Raw genomic sequence first — 8728 nt, 5'->3', positions numbered from 1 at the left:
TTCTGTAGGAAAATTTGTACTCAAATTGGACTTCATATCTTTAAATATTTTTTAAAAATTTTAATTTGTTATAATGATGACATAATGCATTACAATTCATATTACATATACACAATTTTTCATTTTTCTGGTTGTACACAAAGTAGAATCACACCATTTGTGTCTTCATACATGTATTTAGGGTAATGATGTTCATCTCATTCAACTGTCTTTCTTACTCCCATACCTCCTCCTTTCTCCTCCCTCCCCTTTGCTCTGTCTAGAGTTCATCTAATCCTCTCATGCTCCCTGACAACCCTATTATGAATCAGCATCCTTATATCAGAGAAAACATTCGGCATTTTTTTGGGGGGGATTGGCTAACTTCACTTAGCATTATATTCTCTAATTCCATTTACCTGCAAATGCCATGATTTTATTCTCTTTTAATGATGAATAGTATTCCATTGTGTATATTTACCACAGTTTCTTTATTCATTCATCAACTGAAGGGCATCTAGGTTGATTCCACAGTTTAGCTGTTTTGAATTATGCTGCTATGAACATTGATGTGGCTATGTCCCTGTTTATAAGTCCTTTGGGTATAGACCAGGGAGTAGGATAGCTGGGTCAAATGGTGGTTCTATTCCCAGTTTTCCAAGGAATCTCCTTTCTGCTTTCTATATTGGCTGCACCAATTTGCAGTCCCACCAGCAATGTATGAGTGTACCTCTTTCCCCATATACTTGCCAACACTTTATTGTTTTTTGTATTCTTAATACCTGCCCTTCTGACTGAAGTGAGATGAGATTTTAGAGTAGTTTTGATTTACATTTTTCTAATTGCTAGAGATATTGAACATTTTATTCATATATTTGTTGATTGATTTGTATATCATCTTCTGTGAAGTGTCTGTTCAGTTAATTAACCCATTTATTTATTGGATTATTTGTTTTATTTGGTGTTAAGATTTTTGAGTTCTTTATGAGATTAGTGCTCTATCTGACATGTGTATGGTAAGAATTTGTTCCCAATTATTAGGCTTTCTATTCACCTCACTGATTGTTTCTTTTGCTGAGAAGAAGCTTTTTGCCATCCCATTTATTGATTCTTGATATTAATTCTTGTGCTATAGAAGTCTTATTAAGGAAGTTGGGGCCTAATCTGGCATGATGGAGATTTGGGTCTACCTACTTTTTCTTCCATTAGGTGCAAGGTCTCTGGTTTAATTCCTAGGTTCTTGATCTACTTTGAGTTGAGTTTTATGGATGGTGAGAGAGGGGTTTAATTTTATTTTGTTGTATATGGATTTTCAGTTTTCCCAGCACCATTTGTTATGAGGCTATCTTTTCTCCAATGTACGTTTTTGGCACCCTTGTCAATTATAAGATAACTGTGATTATGTGGATTTGTCTCTGTGTCCTCCATTCTGTACCCTTGGTCTACCATTCTATTTTGGTGCCAATACCATGCTATTTTTTCTACTATTGCTCTGTAGTATAGTTTAAGGTTTGGTATAGTGATGTCCCCTGCTTTAGCGATTCTGGGTCTCTAATTTTCCAGATGAATTTCATGACTGCTTTTTCTATTTCTATGAGGAATGTCATTGGATTTTGATTGGAATTACATTAAATCTGTATAGTGATTTTGGTAGTATGGTCATTTTGACAATATTAATTCTGCCTATCTAAGAACAAGGTAGATATTTCCATTTTCTAAGGTCTTCTTTAATTTCTTTCTTTAGGGTTCTGTATTTTTTGAAGTAGAGGTCTTTCACCTCTTTCATTAAATTGATTCCCAAGTATATTTTTTTATGCTATTGTAAATGGAGTAGTTTTCGTCGTTTCCCTTCCAGAGGATTTGTCACTGGAATACAGAAATGCCTTTGATTTATGAGTGTTTATTTTGTATCTTGCTACTTTGCTGAATTCATATACTGGTTCTAGAAGTTTTCTGGTGGAATTTCTTGGGTCTTCTAGGTATAGAATCATATCATCAGCAAATAGTACTAATTTGAATTCTTCTTTACCTATCTGTATCCATTTAATTTCTTTCATCTGTCTAATTGCTCTGGCCAGTGTTTCAAGAACTATGTTAAATAGAAGTGGTGAAAGAGGGCATCCCTGTCTTGTTCTAGTTTTTTGAAGGAATGCCTTCAATTTTTCTCCATTTAGAATGATGTTGGCCTGGGGCTTGGCATAGATAGGATTTATGATGTTGAGATAAGTACCTGTTATCCCTAGTTTTTCTAATGTTTTGGACATGAAGGAGTGCTGTATTTTGTCAAATGCTTTTTCTGCACTATTTAGATAATCATATGGTTCTTATGTTTAAGTCTACTGATGTGATTAATTACATTTCCATATGTTGAACCAGCCTTGCATCCCTGGAATGAACCCCACTTGATCGTGGTGTGCTATCTTTTTGTTATGTTTTTGTATTTGATTTGCCAGAATTTTATTGAGAATTTTTGCTTCTATGTTCATTAGAGATATTTGTCTGAAGTTTTCATTTTTTGATGTGTCTTTGCCTGGTTTTGTAATCAGTGTGATATTGGCCTCATAGAAGAAATTTGGAAGTGCTGCCTCTTTTTGTATTTCCTGAAATAAATTGAAAAGTATTGCTATTATTTCTTCTTTAAAGGTCTTGTAGAACTCAGCTCTGCATCCATCCGGTCCTAGGCTTTTCTTGGTTGGTAATCTTCTGATGACATCTTCTATTTTGCCACTTGAAATTTATCTGCTTAAATTGTGTATATCATCCTGGTTCAGTTTGGGCAAATCATGTGACTCTAGAAATTTGTTGATGCATTCAGTATTTTCTATTTTGTTGGAGTAAAAATTTTCAAAATAATTTATAATTATCTTCTGTATTCCTGAAGTGTTTGTCGTGATATTTTCTTTTCCATCACAGATGTTAGTATTTTGAGTTTTCTCTCTCCTTCTCTTCATTAGCATGGCTAAAGGTCTGTCAATTTTACTTATTTTTTCAGAGAATCAACTTTTTGTTCTGTCAATTTTTTTCAGTTGTTTCTTTTGTTTTAATTTTATTGATTTCAGCTCTGATTTTAATTATTTTCTTTCTTCTGCTTTTGGTGTTGATTTGTTCTTCTTTTTCTAGGGCTTTGATATATAATGTTAAATCACTTATTTGTTGATTTTTTTTCTTCTTTTAAGGAATGAACTTTCCTCTTAGTACTGCTTTTATAATGTCCCAGAGATTTTGATATATTGTATCTGTGTTCTCATTCACCTCTAAATTTTTTTAATCTCCTCCTTGATGTTTTCTGCAACCCATTGTTCATTCAGTAGCATATTATTTAGTCTCCAGATGTTGGAGTAGCTTTTATTTCTTATTTTATCATAGATTTCTAATTTCATTTTATTATGATTGGACAGAATGCAGGGTAGTATCTCTACTTTTTAAATATGTGTTAAGAGTTGCTTTGTGGCAGAATATATGGTCTGTTTTCAAGGCAGACCTATGTGCTGCTGAGAAGAAAGTATATTTGCTTGTTGAAGGATGAAATATTCTATATATGTCAGTTCAGTCTAAGTTATTGATTGTATTACTGAATTCTATTATTTCTTTTTTCAGCTTTTGTTTGAAAGATCTATCCAGTGGTGAAAGAGGTGTGTTAACATCACCCAAAATTATTGTGTTGAGGTCTGTTTGACTCTTGACCTTGACAAGAGTTTGTTTGATGAATGTAGATGCTCCATTGTTTGGGGCTTATATATTTATAATTATGATGTCTTGTTGGTGAATGGTTCCCTTGAGCAGTATGTAGTGTCCTTCCTTACTCGTTTTGATTAACTTTAGCTTGAATTCTACTTTATTTGATATGAAGATGGAAACACCTGCTTGCTACTGCAGTCTATGTGAGTGGTATGATTTTTCCTAAACTTTCACCTTCAGTCTGTTGATGTCTTTTCCTATGAGATGAGTCTCTTGGAAGAAGCATATTGTTGGGTCTTTTTTAAAGTTTATTTAATCTGGTAGTCTATGTCTTTTGATTGGTGAGGTTAGGCCATTATCATTCAGAGTTATTATTGAGACATGATTTGTATTCTCAGCCATTTTTGTTTATTTTTGGCATTTAACTTGACTTGGTTTCTGCCCGGATTAGTTTTTCCTTTAGTGTAACCAATCCCTCTGTGGATTTTCATCATTGTTTTTCATTTCATCTTCATGGAATATTTTGCTGAGCATGTTCCTTAGTGCAGGCTTTCTAGTTGTACATTCTTTTAACCTTTGTTTATCATGGAAGGTTTTTATTTCATCATCAAATCTAAGGCTTAGTTTTGCTGGATATAAGAGTCTTGGTTAGAATTCATTTTCTTGCAGAGCTTGGTATATGATGTTGCATGATTTCCTGTCTTTGAGGGTCAGGGTTGAAAAATCTGCTGAGATACGAATTGGTATCCCCCTATATGTAATCTGATTCCTCTCTTGAGTCTTTTAAGATTCTATCCCTATTCTGTATGCTAGGTATTTTCATTATAATGTGCCTTATTGTAGATCTGTTGTAATTTTGTACATTTGGTGTCTCTTGTGTTGGTTTTCCAATTCATTCTTCATGCTTGGGAAATTTTCTGATATTATCTCATTGAAGAGATTATTCATTCCTTTGGTTTGAAACTGAGTGCATTCCTCTATCCCAATTACTCTTAGATTTGATCTTTTGATGCTGTCCCATAATTATTGAATATTCTTTTCATGGTTTCTTACAATCTTCACCAAGTGGTGAACTTTGTTTTCCAGATTGTATACTTTGTTTTCATTATCTGACATTCTTTCTTCCAAATGATCCAATCTGTTGGTCATGATTTCTATTGAGTTTTTTATTTGGTTTATTGTTTCCATCATTTCAAGGATTTCTGAGTGTGTGTGTGTGTGTGTATGTGTGTGTGTGTGTGTTTCAGAGTCTCTCTCTCTCTTGAAGTACTCTTTTGCTACCTGTATTGGCTCTCTTATCTTTTTGTTGGACCTGTATTTGCTCATTTAGGTTAGTCTTTAATTCACAGATCATTTTAATTATGAAACTTCTGAACCTCTTCTCTGACATTTCATCAACTGGGCTGTCCATGGGTTCTGTTATTGTAGTATCCTGGTTTGTTTTTGGCACTTTACTGCCTTTTTTTTTCCTGTAGACTATGTATCTCCCTTTCTTGTAGTGTGGATCTGAGATATTCCAGTTTCTACCCTATATTCTTATATTACCCATGCAGATTGTCTGTACTTCACCTTGATGTTGGGCTTCCAGACCCTGCTGGTGTCCCTAAATGTATGCTACTGCACCTGAAGGTAGTGGCAGCAATAGCCGAGGTAACTCGAGATAATAGTGGAGGTACCCCAAGATGGATGCAATGTCTTACAGAGATGGGGCTGAAAGGGTAGGCCTTACACTGTCTTTGAGATGCCTGCTCTGAGATGCAGCTGCTTCTAAGCCCTGTCTGTTGTCAAAAAGGTAGGGGCTACTGCATGGGGAAGGCAGTGGCAATGTCTGCAGTGTCCCTTAGACTTGGGCCCCCAGGTCCCGTGTATGTCAGTGTGGGTGGATCTGGGCTGAGCCTGAGCTCCTGTGGTGGTCTGCTGGTCAGAAGAGACCATTCTATGCTGGAGCCTAAGCTCTGGTGGGTGTGTACCTGTGGCAGGTTGGACCTGGGCCTTCTGTAAACCTGAATCCCATGCAGGTTAGTATGGGCATATCCTTGACTTCATATCTTTATGTTCCCATTTTTTCCTTAACCCTTGTCCAATTTGCACACATTCTGACAGCCCCAGATTCTGATCTGAGACTTACAATCCTAGGAAAATTGCCATACTTGACTTGAGCCCTGTTCCTAGTGTGGCATGGAGCTAAAGGAAACCATAAAGGAAGAATTTAAAAAAGTAAGGATAATTTGTTTCATCTAATAGATATATCAATAAAATGAGAGAAATTATCCAAAGCCTTAATCAGAAATCTGTCCTCTCTCAATATATGATGGCAGAACCAGCATGTTATATGATGCCTGATGCATGGCATGCTTTATGAACTTTAATTTCACTATGTCAGCCCCTTATCATCCTACCCTTGCCTTATAGTGGAGAAATGGGCTCATGTTACTGAACAGATGGAAAAGGATAGTTCTTGATAGGAAGAAAAGTATTCTGTCACCAAAAGAAGGAAAAAGAGAGATAATTTTAAAATGTACATATATATATAAACTGCCTAAAATTAGACTTTTTCCCTTGTATGTATAAATATTATTCTTCCTAACATAGTGACTCTACCTTTGAGAACTAAGATCTTTTTCTTCCATAAAAGAAGAAAACTCACTCCCTGTGTCTCTGGGTGATATGCATTTTTCTTGCTCCATTCCAGTTCAGCGAGTTTGTTTGTAGTTGTGTGATTGTCAGCCACTTGGCCTGACCCAGGTTCTGACATGAGGGACTATCTCTCTTGTCCTCATTGTCCTCAGCGAAGACCCTTTTGTCCTTGGTGGACATTAGCCGACCATTTTCAACTTGTGTGTTTGCGTGAATTTAAGCATTTCTGAAGAACCATCAAAATAGAACTCTTCAAACTAGTACCAGATGGACAACTCCTTCTCAAAATAAAATAGGTGACAGACCAGCTCTGAAAGGTTGATGATCTTAAGCGTACTTCTGCCCTTAAGAAACAAACCATTACTCCTGACTTTTTATCTGACCTAACATTTTCCTGACTACTAGATAAGCTTTCTGGGATTTATGTTTGAGCTGGTTAATTATCCATAACTGGACAAGGAACAGACCCATGACTTGACCCATCTTCTCACTAAAAGAATACTTATAATCCCTGGAGGATATCGTCTCAGTCTGATGGTCAGAATTTTCCCATATTTACCTTAACTTTCTTATGTAATGACCCAGCAAAGTAGCCTAGCTTTCTTATGTAATGCCCCAACAAATCAAATGTATTGATTTACAATTCCTTTAAGAAACATCAGAGCATTTGCAATAAACACATTTCTCCATTAAAGTCCAGCTTACTTTCAATTTAGCTTACTACCAAGTTCTCCTCAGCACTTCATATGTTCATATGTCTTTTGTCTAGTCATCTTCAAGTTTCCTGATTTCAATATTTTTATATAATTTATAGTTTAATGTCTTGTTTTTAATCTCTCCTAAGCTCTGCAATTTCAAAGCTTGTTTTTTTTTTCTTGGCAGCTTATAATTTTTCTATGGTTTTCACTTCAAGTTCCACAAAAATCTGTTTCATATTTATAGGCTCCTAATGTTAGCTGAGGAGAAGCTGTTAATAACTGTTTCATCATTGCTCTTAGGTCTTGAAATATCATTTCATCACATAACTCTGAAATCACTGTCTTTTCCCCCAGCATTGCATTGGTATCTGATTGGAACAGCTTTAATAATGATATAGGGTTACAGGTCTTTCATTAGGGTCAATAAAAATATTTTGATAATTATTCAAATTCACCCCATCCTATTTCAGTCACAGCTCTTACAGGATTACCATAGCTCTCATGTAATTTAAACTGGAATTTCTTCACATATGCTGACATATCCTCATTTCTATCTGGTTTTAGGTATACTGTCCATCAATGGGTATGCCTATCTTCTCTTCTCTTCCCAAATTTCAAGCAACATTATCATAAACTATTGCTTTAATTGTAGTACCCCATTCACTCTCCCACCCCAGTCAGGCCCAAATTCCGTTATTTTCTTCAACATGTTTTTCCATGGAAGAAGCAACTGATGCCAGGGAAAGAGCCCTGGGTGTGTGGGGGGGTCACCACTCCCCTCAAAGGCACCAAACTTCCTGCTCTGTCCTGTGGAGGGTTTTTGAGAGAATGAGGGCAAGTCACTTGGACTCTGCTGAGTGAAGGCTGGCTCCTCCTGCAGGCAGGGGTAGAGGTAGTTCCTTTAGCCCCAAGTGGTTGAAGAGCAGATCAGAAGCCCATTTCTGTCTTTAATTGCTGGTCCTTTCATATAATGCTAATGGCAATTTGGGGACAGATAGTTGTCTTTTCCAACTGCACAAAGTACACAGTGATTTGACTCTTGATCTTTTGGACTGCTGACTCTAAGCAGACAGCAATTTTCAAATAAAGCTATATTGTCTTTCTTCTCATTTTTTACATGGCCAGCTTGAAGAAAGCATAAGCTGCAAATATTACTAATATCCATAACTTTTTCTATTTAGTTTTCTAAAGTCCCCATCTTAGTAGATAAACAGGCAGTGAAGATACAGCAGGAAACACTTTGTCCAGGATCTTTGCTATTCATAGGGTAGAATTCTCAAACCTGAATATGGAGAAATCCTCACTGTCTGGCACTTTTTTATTTTAACAATTTAGGACCTGTTGAATGCATACACTAATTTCTGTGTTTTTCAGGGCATTTTTTTCACTTATTGTCATGGCAGAAAGCAGATTTTGAATTACTTAAGCATGAGGAGAAATTTATTTGTTTGTTGTTTAGCTAGTATCTATGAAAATGATACTTTATATTAAAAGGGTAAGACACCTTGCAGTTGAAAATAAACAAGAAATGTGTAAATGACTCAAAGGGTTCAAAAATAGAGATCATTAATCACAGCTAGATAGGAATTACAATAGTATGTAGCATCATGATCAGTAATCTAAAGTATTTTCCCTTACCCCAAATTTCCTGCAGGACTTTGCCCTTACTGAATTACATTTGTCTGTATAGAAATGCAAGGGAATCTCACAAGGAAGTGCAACCAACAATTTGATGA

The 8728-nt window shown here is 35.8% G+C and overlaps 1 pseudogene; it reads right to left on the bottom strand.

The window, feature by feature from the left end:
• Positions 1-7044: 7044 nt before the first annotated feature.
• LOC124101262 (YEATS domain-containing protein 4-like) lies at positions 7045-7701 on the bottom strand (annotated as a pseudogene).
• Positions 7702-8728: the final 1027 nt, after the last annotated feature.

The sequence above is a fragment of the Marmota monax genome, unplaced genomic scaffold, assembly GCF_021218885.2.
Source record: "Marmota monax isolate L192 unplaced genomic scaffold, Marmota_monax_Labrador192_F-V1.1 WCK01_AAM20220418_F8-fsc00069, whole genome shotgun sequence".
Classification (NCBI taxonomy): Eukaryota; Metazoa; Chordata; class Mammalia; order Rodentia; family Sciuridae; genus Marmota; species Marmota monax.
This window is presented reverse-complemented; position numbering and strand designations above follow the sequence as displayed.